Source organism: Argiope bruennichi, chromosome X1, assembly GCF_947563725.1.
Source record: "Argiope bruennichi chromosome X1, qqArgBrue1.1, whole genome shotgun sequence".
Classification (NCBI taxonomy): domain Eukaryota; kingdom Metazoa; phylum Arthropoda; class Arachnida; order Araneae; family Araneidae; genus Argiope; species Argiope bruennichi.
The window spans coordinates 122,085,300-122,111,281 of NC_079162.1; the positions used below are offsets into that span (position 1 = coordinate 122,085,300).

Genomic DNA, 25,982 nt, shown 5'->3' on the forward strand with positions numbered 1-25,982 from the left:
CTGTGATAAAATTTTTTTTATTCCATTACTTTTTTTTTTTTTACTTTATGATATTAAGCACACACTAGAATGATTGTTTATGAGTATGATGGAGAATTATCTACACTCTGTACGTAAAAAAATATTATATATCTCAATGTATAATAGAAATGAAATCTATACTATTAAAACAGATGTATCAAACTGGCTCATTCTGTAATTTAGATCTGAAATTATATATTCTCAAATTAAAACAAAAGTTTAAATATATTAACTCATCAATGTTTTCAGACCTGAAAGTAAACAATTATCACTTATGCAAGAATTGTTTTTAAACAGAATTGTGCTAAAATGAAAATAAATAAAAATTTAGATATGTTTCAAACATTTCAACCAAGAAATATATGTCAGCAAGAATTTATATGGAATAACTGGGTTTTATTAATTAGAACATATATGTACATTACATTCAATGCAATCTATAATTTTTAACATTTCAGGCAAAAGTTCATATAATATTAACCATTGTTCAATATTCAAAACATATCAGGAACATTCTGTGACATTTCCAAAAACATCACCTGAAATAGAAAGATTTTATAATATATTTATAATTCCATCTATAAATATCATATGTATGTTTATATCAAAGGGTATAACTATAATTAAAAGAAGATACACATGTGCAGCTATTAAAAAAATTACATTGAGACACACTTATGTAGAGAGGAATAATGCTGTGGCTGAAGCATACTTTTAAAGCACAGAAATTACTGGATGTGAATAGAGCTTTCAGAATCAATAAAATATTAAAATATGTAATATGAAATATTATTATTGGTAACGAGCCTTAATCTATTTTTTACAGTGGAATTTTAATAAGTGAGAAAGAAGAAGAATAGCAATCTTGCTACATTACTAAAACCATTGAAAAACATATAATAAAATACTGGAGGAAGATGGGGAAAAAAAAAAAATTTCTACACCTGATTGAAAGTAAATACCAATACATTTTAATATCATAAGAGGTAATTATCAAAGGTGCATAATGAAATTTGTATCTAGTAAAAAAATTTAATATGCAGTACTACTATTAAATTACAAAAATATAGAATAAAAAATAAAAATCATTAGAAATTTGTGAAGAATAATATTTTGAAATTTTTAGACAAAATTGCTACAATTTCATTCCAATTAAATGCAAGTGAAAAAAATTTATATGCCATGCATAAAATAGGAAGAAAAATATTTAACTGTGGCATCTTAACACAGGTAAAAAATATTTAATGCAATATGCTTCAAAAAACGATTCAAGTGAACCCTAAACAATACATTACGTAACCAATATTCGAGATGTGTCATTAAAGACAAGAAAAGATTTGCTTAACATAACCATTTCATTGAATGTTGTAGTAAAAAAAATTATTGACTAAAATTCACCACAATAATAAAACTCACTAAATCCTTTCTAAAAATACAACACAACTTTTCAATGCACAGCAAATTAAATACTTTATAAACAACAGAAGTGATTTCACATCCTAAAAATATGGAAAAGCACAAATACATTACGGTTGAAGACATGATGCTTCTTTATATTGATTCTTTGCTTATTAAATTTTACTTAAACTAGACAAAAGCTAAACTATGAAACATTTTCAATCAAAAATTACACTTTTTATAAAATTCTGATATAAGATTTTCATTTCATTATTTTTATATGATGACCAATTATAATTTAAATATCAACATATACAGGAATGGTTGTGTATCAGCTTAATGGAGAATGGTCCATTATCTGCAAAGAAGATTACTACATCCATTAATGTCTAGCTGTTCTAAAACCTACAGAAGTTTTAAATTTGCTTGATGAGCACTTTAATTTTGATATCATTCATCCTTCAATCGAAATAAATATTTAAATATATTAATTTATCCATGTTTTCAGACCTCAATGTAAACAATGATTACTTATGCAAGTATTGCTTTTAAATAGAATAGTGCTAAAATGAAAAAAGAAGTTTAGTTATGTATGAAACATTTCAACCAAGAAATATATGGTCAGCAAGAATTTATATGGAATAAATGGGCTTTATTAGAACATATATGTACTCTACATTCAATGGAATCTATCATTCTTAACACTTCAGGCAAAATTTCATATATTACTTACCATTGTTCAAAATTCAAAACATATCAGGAACATTCTGTATCATTTCCAAAAAATGGCACAGCATAGTCAACATCATGGCTCTTGCGCCATCAAACAAACTCCAAAAACATTACCTGAAATAGAAAGATTTTATAATATATTTATAATTCCATCTATAAATATCATATGTATGTTTATATCAAAGGGTATAACTATAATTAAAAGAGGATTCACATGTGCAGCTATTAAAAAAATTACATTGAGACACACTTATGTAGAGAGGAATAATGCTGTGACTGAAGCATACTTTTAAAGTACAGAAATTACTGGATGTGAATAGAGCTTTCAGAATCAATAAAATATTAAAATATGTAATATGAAATATTATTATTGGTAACGAGCCTTAATCTATTTTTTACAGTGGAATTTTAAAAAGTGAGAAAGAAGAAGAATAGCAATCTTGCTACATTACTAAAACCATTGAAAAACATATAATAAAATACTGGAGGAAAATGGGGAAAAAAAAAAGTTTCTACACCTGATTGAAAGTAAATACCAATACATTTTAATATCATAAGAGGTAATTATCAAAGGTGCATAATGAAATTTGTATCTAGTAAAAAAATTTAATATGCAGTACTACTATTAAATTACAAAAATATAGAATAAAAAATAAAAATCATTAGAAATTTGTGAAGAATAATATTTTGAAATTTTTAGACAAAATTGCTACAATTTCATTCCAATTAAATGCAAGTGAAAAAATTTATATGCCATGCATAAAATAGGAAGAAAAATATTTAACTGTGGCATCTTAACACAGGTAAAAAATATTTAATGCAATATGCTTCAAAAAACGATTCAAGTGAACCCTAAACAATACATTACGTAACCAATATTCGAGATGTGTCATTAAAGACAAGAAAGGATTTGCTTAACATAACCATTTCATTGAATGTTGTAGTAAAAAAATTATTGACTAAAATTCACCACAATAATAAAACTCACTAAATCCTTTCTAAAAATACAACACAACTTTTCAATGCACAGCAAATTAAATACTTTATAAACAACAGAAGTGATTTCAAATCCTAAAAATATGTAAAAGCACAAATACATTACGGTTGAAGACATGATGCTTCTTTATATTGATTCTTTGCTTATTAAATTTTACTTAAACTAGACAAAAACTAAACTATTAAAGTTTTTCAATCAAAAATTACACTTTTTTTAAAATTCTGATATAAGATTTTCATTTCATTATTTTTATATGATGACTAATTATAAATTAAATATCAGCATATACAGGAATGGTTGGGTATCAGCTTAATGGAGAATGGTCCATTATCTGCAAAGAAGATTACAACATCCATTAATGTCTGGCAGTTCTAAAACCTACAGAAGTTTTATATTTGCTTGATGAGCACTTTAATTTTGATATCATTCATCCTTCAATCGAAATAAATATTTAAATATATTAATTCATCCATGTTTTCAGACCTCAATAGAAAGAATGATTACTTATGCAAGTATTGCTTTTAAATAGAATAGTGCTAAAATGAAAAAAGAAGTTTAGTTATGTATGAAACATTTCAACCAAGAAATATATGGTCAGCAAGAATTTATATGGAATAAATAGGCTTTATTAGAACATATATGTACACTACATTCAATGGAATCTATCATTCTTAACACTTCAGGCAAAATTTCATATATTACTTACCATTGTTCAAAATTCAAAACATATCAGGAACATTCTGTATCATTGCCAAAAAATGGCACAGCATAGTCAACATCATGGCTCTTGCGCCATCAAACAAACTCCAAAAACATTACCTGAAATAGAAAGATTTTATGATATATTTATAATTCCATCTATAAATATCGTATGTATGTTTATATCAAAGGGTATAACTATAATTAAAAGAGGATTCACATGTGCAGCTATTAAAAAAATTACATTGAGACACACTTATGTAGAGAGGAATAATGCTGTGGCTGAAGCATACTTTTAAAGCACAGAAATTACTGGATGTGAATAGAGCTTTCAGAATCAATAAAATATTAAAATATGTAATATGAAATATTATTATCGGTAACGAGCCTTAATCTATTTTTTACAGTGGAATTTTAAAAAGTGAGAAAGAAGAAGAATAGCAATCTTGCTACATTACTAAAACCATTGAAAAACATATAATAAAATACTGGAGGAAAATAGGGAAATAAAAAAAGTTTCTACACCTGATTGAAAGTAAATACCAATACATTTTAATATCATAAGAGGTAATTATCAAAGGTGCATAATGAAATTTGTATCTAGTAAAAAAATTTAACATGCAGTACTACTATTAAATTACAAAAATATAGAATAAAAAATAAAAATCATTAGAAATTTGTGAAGAATAATATTTTGAAATTTTTAGACAAAATTGCTACAATTTCATTCCAATTAAATGCAAGTGAAAAAATTTATATGCCATGCATAAAATAGGAAGAAAAATATTTAACTGTGGCATCTTCACACAGGTAAAAAATATTTAATGCAATATGCTTCAAAAAACGATTCAAGTGAACCCTAAACAATACATTACGTAACCAATATTCGAGATGTGTCATTAAAGACAAGAAAAGATTTGCTTAACATAACCATTTCATTGAATGTTGTAGTAAAAAAAATTATTGACTAAAATTCACCACAATAATAAAACTCACTAAATCCTTTCTAAAAATACAACACAACTTTTCAATGCACAGCAAATTAAATACTTTATAAACAACAGAAGTGATTTCACATCCTAAAAATATGGAAAAGCACAAATACATTAAGGATGAAGACATGATGCTTCTTTATATTGATTCTTTGCTTATTAAATTTTACTTAAACTAGACAAAAACTAAACTATTAAAGTTTTTCAATCAAAAATTACACTTTTTTAAAAATTCTGATATAAGATTTTCATTTCATTATTTTTATATGATGACCAATTATAATTTAAATATCAACATATACAGGAATGGTTGTGTATCAGCTTAATGGAGAATGGTCCATTATCTGCAAAGAAGATTACTACATCCATTAATGTCTAGCTGTTCTAAAACCTACAGAAGTTTTAAATTTGCTTGATGAGCACTTTAATTTTGATATCATTCATCCTTCAATCGAAATAAATATTTAAATATATTAATTTATCCATGTTTTCAGACCTCAATGTAAACAATGATTACTTATGCAAGTATTGCTTTTAAATAGAATAGTGCTAAAATGAAAAAAGAAGTTTAGTTATGTATGAAACATTTCAACCAAGAAATATATGGTCAGCAAGAATTTATATGGAATAAATGGGCTTTATTAGAACATATATGTACACTACATTCAATGGAATCTATCATTCTTAACACTTCAGGCAAAATTTCATACATTACTTACCATTGTTCAAAATTCAAAACATATGAGGAACATTCTGTATCATTTCCAAAAAATGGCACAGCATAGTCAACATCATGGCTCTTGTGCCATCAAACAAACTCCAAAAACATTACCTGAAATAGAAAGATTTTATGATATATTTATAATTCCATCTATAAATATCGTATGTATGTTTATATCAAAGGGTATAACTATAATTAAAAGAAGATACACATGTGCAGCTATTAAAAAAATTACATTGAGACACACTTATGTAGAGAGGAATAATGCTGTGGCTGAAGCATACTTTTAAAGCACAGAAATTACTGGATGTGAATAGAGCTTTCAGAATCAATAAAATATTAAAATATGTAATATGAAATATTATTATTGGTAACGAGCCTTAATCTATTTTTTACAGTGGAATTTTAATAAGTGAGAAAGAAGAAGAATAGCAATCTTGCTACATTACTAAAACCATTGAAAAACATATAATAAAATACTGGAGGAAAATGGGAAAAAAAAAAAAGTTTCTACACCTAATTAAAAGTAAATACCAATACATTTTAATATCATAAGAGGTAATTATCAAAGGTGCATAATGAAATTTGTATCTAGTAAAAAAATTTAATATGCAGTACTACTATTAAATTACAAAAATATAGAATAATAAATAAAAATCATTAGAAATTTGTGAAGAATAATATTTTGAAATTTTTAGACAAAATTGCTACAATTTCATTCCAATTAAATGCAAGTGAAAAAATTTATATGCCATGCATAAAATAGGAAGAAAAATATTTAACTGTGGCATCTTAACACAGGTAAAAAATATTTAATGCAATATGCTTCAAAAAACGATTCAAGTGAACCCTAAACAATACATTACGTAACCAATATTCGAGATGTGTCATTAAAGACAAGAAAGGATTTGCTTAACATAACCATTTCATTGAATGTTGTAGTAAAAAAATTATTGACTAAAATTCACCACAATAATAAAACTCACTAAATCCTTTCTAAAAATACAACACAACTTTTCAATGCACAGCAAATTAAATACTTTATAAACAACAGAAGTGATTTCAAATCCTAAAAATATGTAAAAGCACAAATACATTACGGTTGAAGACATGATGCTTCTTTATATTGATTCTTTGCTTATTAAATTTTACTTAAACTAGACAAAAGCTAAACTATGAAACATTTTCAATCAAAAATTACACTTTTTATAAAATTCTGATATAAGATTTTCATTTCATTATTTTTATATGATGACTAATTATAAATTAAATATCAGCATATACAGGAATGGTTGGGTATCAGCTTAATGGAGAATGGTCCATTATCTGCAAAGAAGATTACTACATCCATTAATGTCTGGCAGTTCTAAAACCTACAGAAGTTTTATATTTGCTTGATGAGCACTTTAATTTTGATATCATTCATCCTTCAATCAAAATAAATATTTAAATATATTAATTCATCCATGTTTTCAGACCTCAATAGAAACAATGATTACTTATGCAAGTATTGCTTTTAAATAGAATAGTGCTAAAATGAAAAAAGAAGTTTAGTTATGTATGAAACATTTCAACCAAGAAATATATGGTCAGCAAGAATTTATATGGAATAAATGGGCTTTATTAGAACATATATGTACTCTACATTCAATGGAATCTATCATTCTTAACACTTCAGGCAAAATTTCATATATTACTTACCATTGTTCAAAATTCAAAACATATCAGGAACATTCTGTATCATTTCCAAAAAATGGCACAGCATAGTCAACATCATGGCTCTTGCGCCATCAAACAAACTCCAAAAACATTACCTGAAATAGAAAGATTTTATAATATATTTATAATTCCATCTATAAATATCATATGTATGTTTATATCAAAGGGTATAACTATAATTAAAAGAGGATTCACATGTGCAGCTATTAAAAAAATTACATTGAGACACACTTATGTAGAGAGGAATAATGCTGTGACTGAAGCATACTTTTAAAGTACAGAAATTACTGGATGTGAATAGAGCTTTCAGAATCAATAAAATATTAAAATATGTAATATGAAATATTATTATTGGTAACGAGCCTTAATCTATTTTTTACAGTGGAATTTTAAAAAGTGAGAAAGAAGAAGAATAGCAATCTTGCTACATTACTAAAACCATTGAAAAACATATAATAAAATACTGGAGGAAAATGGGAAAAAAAAAAGTTTCTACACCTGATTGAAAGTAAATACCAATACATTTTAATATCATAAGAGGTAATTATCAAAGCTGCATAATGAAATTTGTATCTAGTAAAAAAATTTAATATGCAGTACTACTATTAAATTACAAAAATATAGAATAAAAAATAAAAATCATTAGAAATTTGTGAAGAATAATATTTTGAAATTTTTAGACAAAATTGCTACAATTTCATTCCAATTAAATGCAAGTGAAAAAATTTATATGCCATGCATAAAATAGGAAGAAAAATATTTAACTGTGGCATCTTAACACAGGTAAAAAATATTTAATGCAATATGCTTCAAAAAACGATTCAAGTGAACCCTAAACAATACATTACGTAACCAATATTCGAGATGTGTCATTAAAGACAAGAAAGGATTTGCTTAACATAACCATTTCATTGAATGTTGTAGTAAAAAAATTATTGACTAAAATTCACCACAATAATAAAACTCACTAAATCCTTTCTAAAAATACAACACAACTTTTCAATGCACAGCAAATTAAATACTTTATAAACAACAGAAGTGATTTCAAATCCTAAAAATATGTAAAAGCACAAATACATTACGGTTGAAGACATGATGCTTCTTTATATTGATTCTTTGCTTATTAAATTTTACTTAAACTAGACAAAAGCTAAACTATGAAACATTTTCAATCAAAAATTACACTTTTTATAAAATTCTGATATAAGATTTTCATTTCATTATTTTTATATGATGACTAATTATAAATTAAATATCAGCATATACAGGAATGGTTGGGTATCAGCTTAATGGAGAATGGTCCATTATCTGCAAAGAAGATTACTACATCCATTAATGTCTGGCAGTTCTAAAACCTACAGAAGTTTTTAATTTGCTTGATGAGCACTTTAATTTTGATATCATTCATCCTTCAATCGAAATAAATATTTAAATATATTAATTCATCCATGTTTTCAGACCTCAATAGAAACAATGATTACTTATGCAAGTATTGCTTTTAAATAGAATAGTGCTAAAATGAAAAAAGAAGTTTAGTTATGTATGAAGCATTTCAACCAAGAAATATATGGTCAGCAAGAATTTATATGGAATAAATGGGCTTTATTAGAACATATATGTACACTACATTCAATGGAATCTATCATTCTTAACACTTCAGGCAAAATTTCATATATTACTTACCATTGTTCAAAATTCAAAACATATGAGGAACATTCTGTATCATTTCCAAAAAATGGCACAGCATAGTCAACATCATGGCTCTTGCGCCATCAAACAAACTCCAAAAACATTACCTGAAATAGAAAGATTTTATAATATATTTATAATTCCATCTATAAATATCATATGTATGTTTATATCAAAGGGCATAACTATAATTAAAAGAAGATACACATGTGCATCTATTAAAAAAATTACATTGAGACACACTTATGTAGAGAGGAATAATGCTGTGGCTGAAGCATACTTTAAATGCACAGAAATTACTGGATGTGAATAGAGCTTTCAGAATAAATAAAATATTAAAATATGTAATATGAAATATTATTATTGGTAACGAGTCAAATTATTTTTTACAGTGGAATTTTAAAAAGTGAGAAAGAAGAAGAATAGCAATCTTGCTACATTACTAAAACCATTGAAAAACATATAATAAAATACTGGAGGAAAATAGGGAAATAAAAAAAGTTTCTACACCTGATTGAAAGTAAATACCAATACATTTTAATATCATAAGAGGTAATTATCAAAGGTGCATAATGAAATTTGTATCTAGTAAAAAAATTTAACATGCAGTACTACTATTAAATTACAAAAATATAGAATAAAAAATAAAAATCATTAGAAATTTGTGAAGAATAATATTTTGAAATTTTTAGACAAAATTGCTACAATTTCATTCCAATTAAATGCAAGTGAAAAAATTTATATGCCATGCATAAAATAGGAAGAAAAATATTTAACTGTGGCATCTTAACACAGGTAAAAAATATTTAATGCAATATGCTTCAAAGAACGATTGAAGTGAACCCTAAACAATACATTACGTAAAAAATGTTCGAGATGTGTCATTAAAGTCAAGAAAGGATTTGCTTAACATAACCATTTCATTGAATGTTGTAGTAAAAAAAATTATTGACTAAAATTCACCACAATAATGAAACTCACTAAATCCTTTCTAAAAATACAACACAACTTTCCAATGCACAGCAAATTAAATACTTTATAAACAGCAGAAGTGAGTGATTTCACATCCTAAAAATATGGAAAAGCACAAATACTTTAAGTTTGAAGATATGATGCTTCTTTATATTGATTCTTTGCTTATTAAATTTTACTTAAACTAGACAAAAGCTAAACTATTAAAGTTTTTCAATCAAAAATTACACTTTTTTTAAAATTCTGATATAAGATTTTCATTTCATTATTTTTATATGATGACCAATTATAATTTAAATATCAACATATACAGGAATGGTTGTGTATCAGCTTAATGGAGAATGGTCCATTATCTGCAAAGAAGATTACTACATCCATTAATGTCTAGCTGTTCTAAAACCTACAGAAGTTTTAAATTTGCTTGATGAGCACTTTAATTTTGATATCATTCAGCCTTCAATCGAAATAAATATTTAAATATATTAATTTATCCATGTTTTCAGACCTCAATGTAAATAATGATTACTTATGCAAGTATTGCTTTTAAATAGAATAGTGCTAAAATGAAAAAAGAAGTTTAGTTACGTATGAAACATTTCAACCAAGAAATATATGGTCAGCAAGAATTTATATGGAATAAATGGGCTTTATTAGAACATATATGTACACTACATTCAATGGAATCTATCATTCTTAACACTTCAGGCAAAATTTCATACATTACTTACCATTGTTCAAAATTCAAAACATATGAGGAACATTCTGTATCATTTCCAAAAAACTGGCACAGCATAGCCAACATCATGGCTCTGGCGCCATCAAACAAAGTCAAACTCCAAAAACATTACCTGAAATAGAAAGATTTTATAATATATTTATAATTCCATCTATAAATATCATATGTATGTTTATATCAAAGGGCATAACTATAATTAAAAGAAGATACACATGTGCAGCTATTAAAAAAATTACATTGAGACACACTTATGTAGAGAGGAATAATGCTGTGGCTGAAGCATACTTTAAATGCACAGAAATTACTGGATGTGAATAGAGCTTTCAGAATAAATAAAATATTAAAATATGTAATATGAAATATTATTATTGGTAACGAGTCTTAAATTATTTTTTACAGTGGAATTTTAAAAAGTGAGAAAGAAGAAGAATAGCAATCTTGCTACATTACTAAAACCATTGAAAAACATATAATAAAATACTGGAGGAAAATAGGGAAATAAAAAAAGTTTCTACACCTGATTGAAAGTAAATACCAATACATTTTAATATCATAAGAGGTAATTATCAAAGGTGCATAATGAAATTTGTATCTAGTAAAAAAATTTAACATGCAGTACTACTATTAAATTACAAAAATATAGAATAAAAAATAAAAATCATTAGAAATTTGTGAAGAATAATATTTTGAAATTTTTAGACAAAATTGCTACAATTTCATTCCAATTAAATGCAAGTGAAAAAATTTATATGCCATGCATAAAATAGGAAGAAAAATATTTAACTGTGGCATCTTAACACAGGTAAAAAATATTTAATGCAATATGCTTCAAAGAACGATTGAAGTGAACCCTAAACAATACATTACGTAAAAAATGTTCGAGATGTGTCATTAAAGTCAAGAAAGGATTTGCTTAACATAACCATTTCATTGAATGTTGTAGTAAAAAAATTATTGACTAAAATTCACCACAATAATGAAACTCACTAAATCCTTTCTAAAAATACAACACAACTTTCCAATGCACAGCAAATTAAATACTTTATAAACAGCAGAAGTGAGTGATTTCACATCCTAAAAATATGGAAAAGCACAAATACTTTAAGTTTGAAGATATGATGCTTCTTTATATTGATTCTTTGCTTATTAAATTTTACTTAAACTAGACAAAAGCTAAACTATTAAAGTTTTTCAATCAAAAATTACACTTTTTTTAAAATTCTGATATAAGATTTTCATTTCATTATTTTTATATGATGACCAATTATAATTTAAATATCAACATATACAGGAATGGTTGTGTATCAGCTTAATGGAGAATGGTCCATTATCTGCAAAGAAGATTACTACATCCATTAATGTCTAGCTGTTCTAAAACCTACAGAAGTTTTAAATTTGCTTGATGAGCACTTTAATTTTGATATCATTCAGCCTTCAATCGAAATAAATATTTAAATATATTAATTTATCCATGTTTTCAGACCTCAATGTAAATAATGATTACTTATGCAAGTATTGCTTTTAAATAGAATAGTGCTAAAATGAAAAAAGAAGTTTAGTTACGTATGAAACATTTCAACCAAGAAATATATGGTCAGCAAGAATTTATATGGAATAAATGGGCTTTATTAGAACATATATGTACACTACATTCAATGGAATCTATCATTCTTAACACTTCAGGCAAAATTTCATACATTACTTACCATTGTTCAAAATTCAAAACATATGAGGAACATTCTGTATCATTTCCAAAAAACTGGCACAGCATAGCCAACATCATGGCTCTGGCGCCATCAAACAAAGTCAAACTCCAAAAACATTACCTGAAATAGAAAGATTTTATAATATATTTATAATTCCATCTATAAATATCATATGTATGTTTATATCAAAGGGCATAACTATAATTAAAAGAAGATACACATGTGCATCTATTAAAAAAATTACATTGAGACACACTTATGTAGAGAGGAATAATGCTGTGGCTGAAGCATACTTTAAATGCACAGAAATTACTGGATGTGAATAGAGCTTTCAGAATAAATAAAATATTAAAATATGTAATATGAAATATTATTATTGGTAACGAGTCTTAAATTATTTTTTACAGTGGAATTTTAAAAAGTGAGAAAGAAGAAGAATAGCAATCTTGCTACATTACTAAAACCATTGAAAAACATATAATAAAATACTGGAGGAAAATAGGGAAATAAAAAAAGTTTCTACACCTGATTGAAAGTAAATACCAATACATTTTAATATCATAAGAGGTAATTATCAAAGGTGCATAATGAAATTTGTATCTAGTAAAAAAATTTAACATGCAGTACTACTATTAAATTACAAAAATATAGAATAAAAAATAAAAATCATTAGAAATTTGTGAAGAATAATATTTTGAAATTTTTAGACAAAATTGCTACAATTTCATTCCAATTAAATGCAAGTGAAAAAATTTATATGCCATGCATAAAATAGGAAGAAAAATATTTAACTGTGGCATCTTAACACAGGTAAAAAATATTTAATGCAATATGCTTCAAAGAACGATTGAAGTGAACCCTAAACAATACATTACGTAAAAAATGTTCGAGATGTGTCATTAAAGTCAAGAAAGGATTTGCTTAACATAACCATTTCATTGAATGTTGTAGTAAAAAAATTATTGACTAAAATTCACCACAATAATGAAACTCACTAAATCCTTTCTAAAAATACAACACAACTTTCCAATGCACAGCAAATTAAATACTTTATAAACAGCAGAAGTGAGTGATTTCACATCCTAAAAATATGGAAAAGCACAAATACTTTAAGTTTGAAGATATGATGCTTCTTTATATTGATTCTTTGCTTATTAAATTTTACTTAAACTAGACAAAAGCTAAACTATTAAAGTTTTTCAATCAAAAATTACACTTTTTTTAAAATTCTGATATAAGATTTTCATTTCATTATTTTTATATGATGACCAATTATAATTTAAATATCAACATATACAGGAATGGTTGTGTATCAGCTTAATGGAGAATGGTCCATTATCTGCAAAGAAGATTACTACATCCATTAATGTCTAGCTGTTCTAAAACCTACAGAAGTTTTAAATTTGCTTGATGAGCACTTTAATTTTGATATCATTCAGCCTTCAATCGAAATAAATATTTAAATATATTAATTTATCCATGTTTTCAGACCTCAATGTAAATAATGATTACTTATGCAAGTATTGCTTTTAAATAGAATAGTGCTAAAATGAAAAAAGAAGTTTAGTTACGTATGAAACATTTCAACCAAGAAATATATGGTCAGCAAGAATTTATATGGAATAAATGGGCTTTATTAGAACATATATGTACACTACATTCAATGGAATCTATCATTCTTAACACTTCAGGCAAAATTTCATACATTACTTACCATTGTTCAAAATTCAAAACATATGAGGAACATTCTGTATCATTTCCAAAAAACTGGCACAGCATAGCCAACATCATGGCTCTGGCGCCATCAAACAAAGTCAAACTCCAAAAACATTACCTGAAATAGAAAGATTTTATAATATATTTATAATTCCATCTATAAATATCATATGTATGTTTATATCAAAGGGCATAACTATAATTAAAAGAAGATACACATGTGCATCTATTAAAAAAATTACATTGAGACACACTTATGTAGAGAGGAATAATGCTGTGGCTGAAGCATACTTTAAATGCACAGAAATTACTGGATGTGAATAGAGCTTTCAGAATAAATAAAATATTAAAATATGTAATATGAAATATTATTATTGGTAACGAGTCTTAAATTATTTTTTACAGTGGAATTTTAAAAAGTGAGAAAGAAGAAGAATAGCAATCTTGCTACATTACTAAAACAATTGAAAAACATATAATAAAATACTGGAGGAAAATAGGGAAATAAAAAAAGTTTCTACACCTGATTGAAAGTAAATACCAATACATTTTAATATCATAAGAGGTAATTATCAAAGGTGCATAATGAAATTTGTATCTAGTAAAAAAATTTAACATGCAGTACTACTATTAAATTACAAAAATATAGAATAAAAAATAAAAATCATTAGAAATTTGTGAAGAATAATATTTTGAAATTTTTAGACAAAATTGCTACAATTTCATTCCAATTAAATGCAAGTGAAAAAATTTATATGCCATGCATAAAATAGGAAGAAAAATATTTAACTGTGGCATCTTAACACAGGTAAAAAATATTTAATGCAATATGCTTCAAAGAACGATTGAAGTGAACCCTAAACAATACATTACGTAAAAAATGTTCGAGATGTGTCATTAAAGTCAAGAAAGGATTTGCTTAACATAACCATTTCATTGAATGTTGTAGTAAAAAAATTATTGACTAAAATTCACCACAATAATGAAACTCACTAAATCCTTTCTAAAAATACAACACAACTTTCCAATGCACAGCAAATTAAATACTTTATAAACAGCAGAAGTGAGTGATTTCACATCCTAAAAATATGGAAAAGCACAAATACTTTAAGTTTGAAGATATGATGCTTCTTTATATTGATTCTTTGCTTATTAAATTTTACTTAAACTAGACAAAAGCTAAACTATTAAAGTTTTTCAATCAAAAATTACACTTTTTTTAAAATTCTGATATAAGATTTTCATTTCATTATTTTTATATGATGACCAATTATAATTTAAATATCAACATATACAGGAATGGTTGTGTATCAGCTTAATGGAGAATGGTCCATTATCTGCAAAGAAGATTACTACATCCATTAATGTCTAGCTGTTCTAAAACCTACAGAAGTTTTAAATTTGCTTGATGAGCACTTTAATTTTGATATCATTCATCCTTCAATCGAAATAAATATTTAAATATATTAATTTATCCATGTTTTCAGACCTCAATGTAAACAATGATTACTTATGCAAGTATTGCTTTTAAATAGAATAGTGCTAAAATGAAAAAAGAAGTTTAGTTATGTATGAAACATTTCAACCAAGAAATATATGGTCAGCAAGAATTTATATGGAATAAATGGGCTTTATTAGAACATATATGTACACTACATTCAATGGAATCTATCATTCTTAACACTTCAGGCAAAATTTCATACATTACTTACCATTGTTCAAAATTCAAAACATATGAGGAACATTCTGTATCATTTCCAAAAAACTGGCACAGCATAGCCAACATCATGGCTCTGGCGCCATCAAACAAAGTCAAACTCCAAAAACATTACCTGAAATAGAAAGATTTTATAATATATTTATAATTCCATCTATAAATATCATATGTATGTTTATATCAAAGGGCATAACTATAATTAAAAGAAGATACACATGTGCATCTATTAAAAAAATTACATTGAGACACACTTATGTAGAGAGGAATAATGCTGTGGCTGAAGCATACTTTAAATGCACAGAAATTACTGGATGTGAATAGAGCTTTCAGAATAAATAAAATATTAAAATATGTAATATGAAATATTATTATTGGTAACGAGTCTTAAATTATTTTTTACAGTGGAATTTTAAAAAGTGAGAAAGAAGAAGAATAGCAATCTTGCTACATTACTAAAACCATTGAAAAACATATAATAAAATACTGGAGGAAAATAGGGAAATAAAAAAAGTTTCTACACCTGATTGAAAGTAAATACCAATACATTTTAATATCATAAGAGGTAATTATCAAAGGTGCATAATGAAATTTGTATCTAGTAAAAAAATTTAACATGCAGTACTACTATTAAATTACAAAAATATAGAATAAAAAATAAAAATCATTAGAAATTTGTGAAGAATAATATTTTGAAATTTTTAGACAAAATTGCTACAATTTCATTCCAATTAAATGCAAGTGAAAAAATTTATATGCCATGCATAAAATAGGAAGAAAAATATTTAACTGTGGCATCTTAACACAGGTAAAAAATATTTAATGCAATATGCTTCAAAGAACGATTGAAGTGAACCCTAAACAATACATTACGTAAAAAATGTTCGAGATGTGGCATTAAAGTCAAGAAAGGATCTGCTTAACATAACCATTTCATTGAATGTTGTAGTAAAAAAATTATTGACTAAAATTCACCACAATAATGAAACTCACTAAATCCTTTCTAAAAATACAACACAACTTTCCAATGCACAGCAAATTAAATACTTTATAAACAGCAGAAGTGAGTGATTTCACATCCTAAAAATATGGAAAAGCACAAATACTTTAAGTTTGAAGATATGATGCTTCTTTATATTGATTCTTTGCTTATTAAATTTTACTTAAACTAGACAAAAGCTAAACTATTAAAGTTTTTCAATCAAAAATTACACTTTTTTTAAAATTCTGATATAAGATTTTCATTTCATTATTTTTATATGATGACCAATTATAATTTAAATATCAACATATACAGGAATGGTTGTGTATCAGCTTAATGGAGAATGGTCCATTATCTGCAAAGAAGATTACTACATCCATTAATGTCTAGCTGTTCTAAAACCTACAGAAGTTTTAAATTTGCTTGATGAGCACTTTAATTTTGATATCATTCATCCTTCAATCGAAATAAATATTTAAATATATTAATTTATCCATGTTTTCAGACCTCAATGTAAACAATGATTACTTATGCAAGTATTGCTTTTAAATAGAATAGTGCTAAAATGAAAAAAGAAGTTTAGTTATGTATGAAACATTTCAACCAAGAAATATATGGTCAGCAAGAATTTATATGGAATAAATGGGCTTTATTAGAACATATATGTACACTACATTCAATGGAATCTATCATTCTTAACACTTCAGGCAAAATTTCATACATTACTTACCATTGTTCAAAATTCAAAACATATGAGGAACATTCTGTATCCTTTCAAAAAACTGGCACAGCATAGCCAACATCATGGCTCTTGCGCCATCAAACAAAGTCAAACTCCAAAAACATTACCTGAAATAGAAAGATTTTATAATATATTTATAATTCCATCTATAAATATCATATGTATGTTTATATCAAAGGGTATAACTATAATTAAAAGAAGATACACATGTGCAGCTATTAAAAAAATTACATTGAGACACACTTATGTAGACAGGAAAAATGCTGTGGCTGAAGCATACTTTAAATGCACAGAAATTACTGGATGTGAATAGAGCTTTCAGAATCAATAAAATATTAAAATATGTAATATGAAATATTATTATTGGTAACGAGTCTTAAATTATTTTTTACAGTGGAATTTTAAAAAGTGAGAAAGAAGAAGAATAGCAATCTTGCTACATTACTGAAACCATTGAAAAACATATAATAAAATACTGGAGGAAAATGGGAAAAAAAAAAAAAACGTTTCTACACCTGATTGAAAGTAAATACCAATACATTTTAATATCATAAGAGGTAATTATCAAAGGTGCATAATGAATTTTGTATCTAGTAAAAAAATTTAATATGCAGTACTACTATTAAAGTACAAAAATATAGAATAAAAAATAAAAATCATTAGAAATTTGTGAAGAATAATATTTTGAAATTTTTAGACAAAATTGCTACAATTTCATTCCAATTAAATGCAAGTGAAATAATTTATATGCCATGTATAAAATAGGAAGAAAAATATTTAACTGTGGCATCTTAACACAGGTAAAAAATATTTAATGCAATATGCTTCAAAGAACGATTCAAGTGAACCCTAAACAATACATTATGTAACCAATATTCGATGTGTCATTAATGACAAGAAAGGATTTGCTTAACATAACCATTTCATTGAATGTTGTAGTAAAAAAATTATTGACTAAAATTCACCACAATAATAAAACTCACTAAATCCTTTCTAAAAATACAACACAACTTTTCAATGCACAGCAAATTAAATACTTTATAAACAGCAGAAGTGATTTCACATCCTAAAAATATAGAAAAGCACAAATACATTAAGGTTGAAGACATGATGCTTCTCTATATTGATTCTTTGCTTATTAAATTTTACTTAAACTAGACAAAAGCTAAACTATTAAACATTTTCAATCAAAAATTACACTTAAAAATTCTGATATAAGATTTTCATTTCATTATTTTTATATGATGACTAATTATAAATTAAATATCAACATATACAGGAATGTTGTGTATCAGCTTAATGTAGAATGGTCCATTATCTGCAAAGAAGGTTACTACATCTATTAATGTCTGGCAGTTCTAAAACCTTCAGAAGTTTTAAATTTGCTTAATGAGTACTTTAATTTTGATATCATTTATCCTTCAATCAAAATAAATATTTAAATATATTAAACCATCAATATTTTCAGTGCAAATAGTTAACTATGATCACTTATGCAAGTATTGCTTTTAAATAGAATAGTGCTAAAATGAAAAAAGAAGTTTAGTTATGTATGAAACATTTCAACCAAGAAATATATGGTCAGCAAGAATTTATATGGAATAAATGGGCTTTATTAGAACATATATGTACACTACATTCAATGGAATCTATCATTCTTAACACTTCAGGCAAAATTTCATACATTACTTACCATTGTTCAAAATTCAAAACATATGAGGAACATTCTGTATCATTTCAAAAAACTGGCACAGCATAGCCAACATCATGGCTCTTGCGCCATCAAACAAAGTCAAACTCCAAAAACATTACCTGAAATAGAAAGATTTTATAATATATTTATAATTCCATCTATAAATATCATATGTATGTTTATATCAAAGGGTATAACTATAATTAAAAGAAGATACACATGTGCAGCTATTAAAAAAATTACATTGAGACACACTTATGTAGACAGGAAAAATGCTGTGGCTGAAGCATACTTTAAATGCACAGAAATTACTGGATGTGAATAGAGCTTTCAGAATCAATAAAATATTAAAATATGTAATATGAAATATTATTATTGGTAACGAGTCTTAAATTATTTTTTACAGTGGAATTTTAAAAAGTGAGAAAGAAGAAGAATAGCAATCTTGCTACATTACTGAAACCATTGAAAAACATATAATAAAATACTGGAGGAAAATGGGAAAAAAAAAAAAACGTTTCTACACCTGATTGAAAGTAAATACCAATACATTTTAATATCATAAGAGGTAATTATCAAAGGTGCATAATGAATTTTGTATCTAGTAAAAAAATTTAATATGCAGTACTACTATTAAAGTACAAAAATATAGAATAAAAAATAAAAATCATTCGAAATTTGTGAAGAATAATATTTTGAAATTTTTAGACAAAATTGCTACAATTTCATTCCAATTAAATGCAAGTGAAATAATTTATATGCCATGTATAAAATAGGAAGAAAAATATTTAACTGTGGCATCTTAACACAGGTAAAAAATATTTAATGCAATATGCTTCAAAGAACGATTCAAGTGAACCCTAAACAATACATTATGTAACCAATATTCGATGTGTCATTAATGACAAGAAAGGATTTGCTTAACATAACCATTTCATTGAATGTTGTAGTAAAAAAATTATTGACTAAAATTCACCACAATAATAAAACTCACTAAATCCTTTCTAAAAATACAACACAACTTTTCAATGCACAGCAAATTAAATACTTTATAAACAGCAGAAGTGATTTCACATCCTAAAAATATAGAAAAGCACAAATACATTAAGGTTGAAGACATGATGCTTCTCTATATTGATTCTTTGCTTATTAAATTTTACTTAAACTAGACAAAAGCTAAACTATTAAACATTTTCAATCAAAAATTACACTTAAAAATTCTGATATAAGATTTTCATTTCATTATTTTTATATGATGACTAATTATAAATTAAATATCAACATATACAGGAATGTTGTGTATCAGCTTAATGTAGAATGGTCCATTATCTGCAAAGAAGGTTACTACATCTATTAATGTCTGGCAGTTCTAAAACCTTCAGAAGTTTTAAATTTGCTTAATGAGTACTTTAATTTTGATATCATTTATCCTTCAATCAAAATAAATATTTAAATATATTAAACCATCAATATTTTCAGTGCAAATAGTTAACTATGATCACTTATGCAAGTATTTTTTGAAATAGATTTGGGTTAAAATTTCAAATGCAGAAATGTAACTGGAATAAGAAAGTGCATATATATATATGAAAATGAAAGATGGGATTTAAAAAACAATTTAGACACATTGCAAATATTTACTTTTATTTAAACAGAGAAAGGCATTTAGCATTTTCCACTTTCAAAAAAGATTTTCTTAAATACTTAGTTATATGAAAATTTCCTTTCATTACTGTTTTTACTTCAAGACATACTGGTACGATAGGAACTAAAGACATAATGGTATGATAGTTTATGAGCACAATGGAGAAATATGTATTATCTGCCAGTAAAAAGTATTATATCCAGCAACATATAGTAGTTGGTATGGTAGAAATTTAGTTATGTTAAAAAATATTTTACATTTCATAATGGAAACATATGGCCAGTATGAATTTATATATAATAACTGGGCTATATGAGAAAATATGGGTACATTATATTCAATGCAAGTTATCATCTTTAACATTTCAGGGAAAAAGTTTTTATATTACATACCATAGTTCAACATTCAAAACATCAGAAGTATACCGTGTAATGTCCAAAAGTGCCATCTGAAATAGAAATATTTTATAATATATTTAAAATTCAATCAATATCAAAAGGCATAGTTATAATAAAAAAATAACAAGCACCACCTCAGCATCTATTAAACAAAACAATTAAGCTCAATGGAATAAATTCCTATCTAAAGCAAAATTTTAATGCACAAAGAGCAATGATTGTGAATATGGTTTTCCAGGTTAATATGGTATTCAAAGATTAATATGAATAATAATAATTAGTAATGAGCCTTGAATATTTGTTTAGAATGGAATAATAAAAAGAGAAAGTACAATTAGAACGATCCTACTACACTCATAAGAATATTGAAATTCAAATAATAAGTCACTGAAGGTAAATGGAAAAAAAAAAAGGCTTCTAAAGCTCATTCTGAGTAAAGACCAAAGCATTTTGATTATAAGAGGAATCCATTTAAAGGCATATTTTAATTTGCATCTGATAAAAATATAAAAAATAAACACTACTGTTATTAAATTAGAAAAAGTATGAAATAAGAAAAAATAAATAATAATATAAACTTTTCTGAATATTAATATTTTTATATACTATAGACAAAAATGCAATAATTTCAAATGAAATTAATGCAACCACGATCATTTATATATATAGTACATAAAATACGACATAATGAAAAAAAATATTTAAAAATTATTAGAACAAAGGTAAAAAATAGTTAGTGAATTCTATTTAAAAAAATGGTTCAAGAGAAATCTAAACATTATTTTACCGAAACCAATACTCGAGATGTGTCTCTAAAGATAAAAAAAAAGAATTGTTTAAAATAATCATTTGATAGAATTTTGTAGAAAAAAAATCAGGAGTAAAATTCTGTATAAGTTCAAAACTCTCTAAAATTACAAATTTTTCAATGCATAACAGAATAAAACCTTTATAAAAGCAGAAGTGATTTTACAACCAAACAATGGAAATGTGTAGAAATATGTGAAGATAAAAGACAAGATATTTCTTTAAATTTTTGAATCTTTGCAAAAAAATCATTTTAATCGAGTTAAAAAAATATCTAGCATCATAACCATCTAAAAAAGAAATTAAATACTTTCAAGATATAAAATTTTCATTTCATTACTTATTTACTTTATAATACTAAAGTGGTTGTTTATGAGCATAATGATCAATGATCTATTATCTGATAGTTAAAACAAATTACATCCATCAATGTGTGGTTGTTGTAAACTCTCATGATACATTAAATTTACTAATTTTGTACTTTAAATATGTCCTTATTGATTCTCAAAGGAGTTTAAATATATTTATACATCTATATTCTCAGAGCTGAATGTTCACAATGGTCACTTATACAAGCACATTTTTAAAAACTGAATTGTGTAAAATGTCAAAACAAGAAATTTAATTTTCTTAAAATTATTTTGTAAGTATGAAACTAGAAATATATGGCAGGCATGAATTTATATATAAAAACTGTGCTTTAAAAGAATATGAATGCACTACATTCAATGCAAACTACAATCTTTAATATTTATGGCAAAGTTTTATAAATTACATACCACTGCATAATATTCAAAACATATCACAACATTCTTGTCATCTCCAAAAACATCACCTGAAATATCTTGATGTTAATAAGACTTTCAACTATGTAATATGAATTACAATAATTAGTAATGAGCACTGAATTTTCATAAAAAAAGGAAATAATAAACAGTAGTATAAAGAAGTTTATAATTTTTCAAAAATTTAACACATATTGGAATAGTTATTGATGAGCATAATGGAGAGTTATCTATTATTTGCCAGTAAAAATATATTATATCCTCAATGAATGTGTTGTAATTTTAAAATATCCTGATGCATTAAATTTACTCAATCTGCAATTAAAATCTGAAATTATTTATTCTTAAATTTAAAAAATTGAAAGAATATTACATCCATTAATGTCTGGTAGTTCTAAAACCTTCAGAATTTTTAAATATGCTTAATGAGTACTTTAATTTGGATATCACTCATCCTTAAATCAAAATAAATATTTAAATATATTAACCTATCAACATTTCCAGAGCAAACAGTTAACTATGATCACTTATGTAAGTATTTTTTTAGAAAATAGATAGGTGTTAAAATTTTAAATGCAGAAATGTAACTGGTATAAGAAAGTGGATATATATATGAAAATGGAAGATGGGATTTTTAAAAATTTTACACACTATGCAAATAATATTTCCTTTAATTTAAACAGAGAATGGCATTTAGCAGTTTCCACTTTTAAAATAAACTTTTTAAAATACGTTGGTATATGAAATTTTCCTTTTTTTCTTTTTTTTACTTCACGAGACTTAAGGCATATTGGTATGATAGTTCATGAGCATAATGGAGAACTATGTATTATCTGCCAGTAAAAAGTACTATATCCATCAATATATAGCATTTGCTATGGTAGAAATTCAGTTAAATAGTTTTTAATGCACAAAGAGCAATGATTGTGGATATAGTTTTCCAGGTTAATATGGCATTCAAAGATGTAAAAAGAATAATAATAATTAATAATGAGCCTTCAATGTTTCATTAGAATGGAATAATAAAAAGAAAAAGTACAATAAGAAAGATCCTACTACACTCCTAAGCACATTCAAATTCAAATAATGTCACTGAAGGTAAATGCAGAAAAAGACTTCAAAAGTTCATTCCGAGTAAAGACCAAACTATTTTGATTATAGCAGGAATCCATTAAAATGCATATTTTAATTTGCATATGATAAAAATATATAAATATATATCTACTGTTATTAAATAAGAAAAAGTATGAAAGAAGAAAAAATAAATAAAACTTTAGACATATCTGAATATTTTTATATACTATAGACAAAAATGCAATAACTTCTATTGAAATTAATGGATGCAAGATCATTTCTATATATAGTATAAAAAAATACGAAGTAATGAAGAAATATATTTTAAAATTATTACAATACAGTTAAAAAATAGTTAGCGCATTCTACTTTAAAAAATGGTTCAAGACAAATCTAAACATTATACTAACGAAAGCAATACTCGATATGTGTCACTAAAGATAAAAAAAAGAATTGTTTAATATAATTATTTGATAGAATTTTGGAGATAAAAAATCTCGAGTAAAATTCTGTATAATTTCAAAACTTTCTAAAATTCAAATTTTTCAATGCACAGCAAAATAAAACTGTTATAAAAGTAGAAGTGATTTTACTATCTAACAATGGAAATGTGTAGAAATAGGTGAAGATAGAAGACAAGATATTTCTTTACATTTCTGAATCTTTGACAAAAAAATTCATTTTACTCCAATTAAAAAAAAAAAGACACCTCACATTTCTTACCAAAAAAAACAGTTTTTAAAATACTCTGAGATATACATTTTTCATTTCATTACTCAATTATTTTATAATACTAAAGACATATTGACATGGCTGTTTATGAGCATAATGAACAATAATATATTATCTGAAAGAAAAAACAAATTATATCCATCAATGTGTGGTTGTTCTAAAATCTCATGTTATATTATATTTACTAATTTTGTACTTGAAATATGTCCTTTTTCATTCTCAAAGGAATGTAAATATATTTATACCTCAATATTCTTAGAGCAAAATTTAACAATAATAACTTATAAAAGCCTTTTTTTAAAAACTGAATTGTGTTAAAATGTCAAAACAAGAAATTTAACTTTGTTAAAATTATTTTGTAAGTTTGAAACTTGAAATATAAGACATGCATGAATTTATATATAAAAACTGTGCTTTAAAAGACTATATGAGTGAACTACATTCAATGCAAACTACAATTTTTAATATTCATGGCAAAATTTTATAAATGACTTACCATTGCTCAATATTCAGAATACATCACAACATTCTTGTCATGACCAAAAGCCACACCTGAAATAGAAATATAATATCAATATAAAAGGATATAATAACAATGACAAATATGAAAAAAACTGAGCAGCCGTGAAAAAAATATGTATTTTGATTTTTTTATGTACAGTGGAATAAAGACCTGGCAAATACAAACTTTAAATGCACATAGAGTACTGAATATGAATATGGTTCTTCATGTTAATAAGACTTTCAAAGATGCAATATAACAATAATTATGATTACACATGCACTAAATTTATGTCGATAGCTCTCACATTATTAAAAAATCACACCACAAGAATAAATTTGGACTCTTTTTTCCTTTTATTCTGGTCATCATTGCTTAGCAGCAGCTACCCTGCTACCGCACACACACTCGCTAACGCTACACGATACACTGAAGTGTTTTCCCTTTTGCCGCAAGAGGGCAGCACAGTGACAGGTCGGAACATACCGCCCGCCTTGACATAATGTTGTCAACACACACACACAAGGAAAAACTATGAAATATCACAATTCAATGCACAATGCTGAATAAAAACACACAAATTCAGATTTTAAACACTACACATTACAAGGTAATAACATTAATCACACAATAAAGAACACTAATATAAGATTACACATCAATAGGTAAAATACAAATTTTTGAAATGGCTCTTTTATAAACTCCAGATTGTGTTTTAACTTTTACAACTCTGACCCTTTTATCTTCACCCAGATAACACTCAATTATTCTACCTAATGCCCATTTTTGAGGGGGTAGGTTTTCATCTTT

General features: G+C 25.6%; 1 long non-coding RNA gene across 2 annotated transcripts; it reads right to left on the reverse strand.

Moving 5' to 3' along the window:
- Positions 1–416: 416 nt before the first annotated feature.
- LOC129958527 (uncharacterized) lies at positions 417–25,982 on the reverse strand. Of its 2 annotated transcripts, none has more exons than XR_008783234.1 (16): positions 25,359–25,982; positions 25,167–25,222; positions 22,859–22,914; positions 21,267–21,322; positions 19,230–19,348; positions 17,525–17,643; positions 15,811–15,930; positions 14,097–14,216; positions 12,383–12,502; positions 10,669–10,788; positions 8,963–9,075; positions 7,262–7,374; positions 5,559–5,671; positions 3,855–3,967; positions 2,153–2,265; positions 417–560 (listed from the first exon to the last, which is right to left on the reverse strand). It is a non-coding gene; the product is annotated as an uncharacterized LOC129958527 (long non-coding RNA). The 2 variants fall into 2 exon arrangements; XR_008783233.1 differs by having other exon boundaries at positions 25,344–25,982.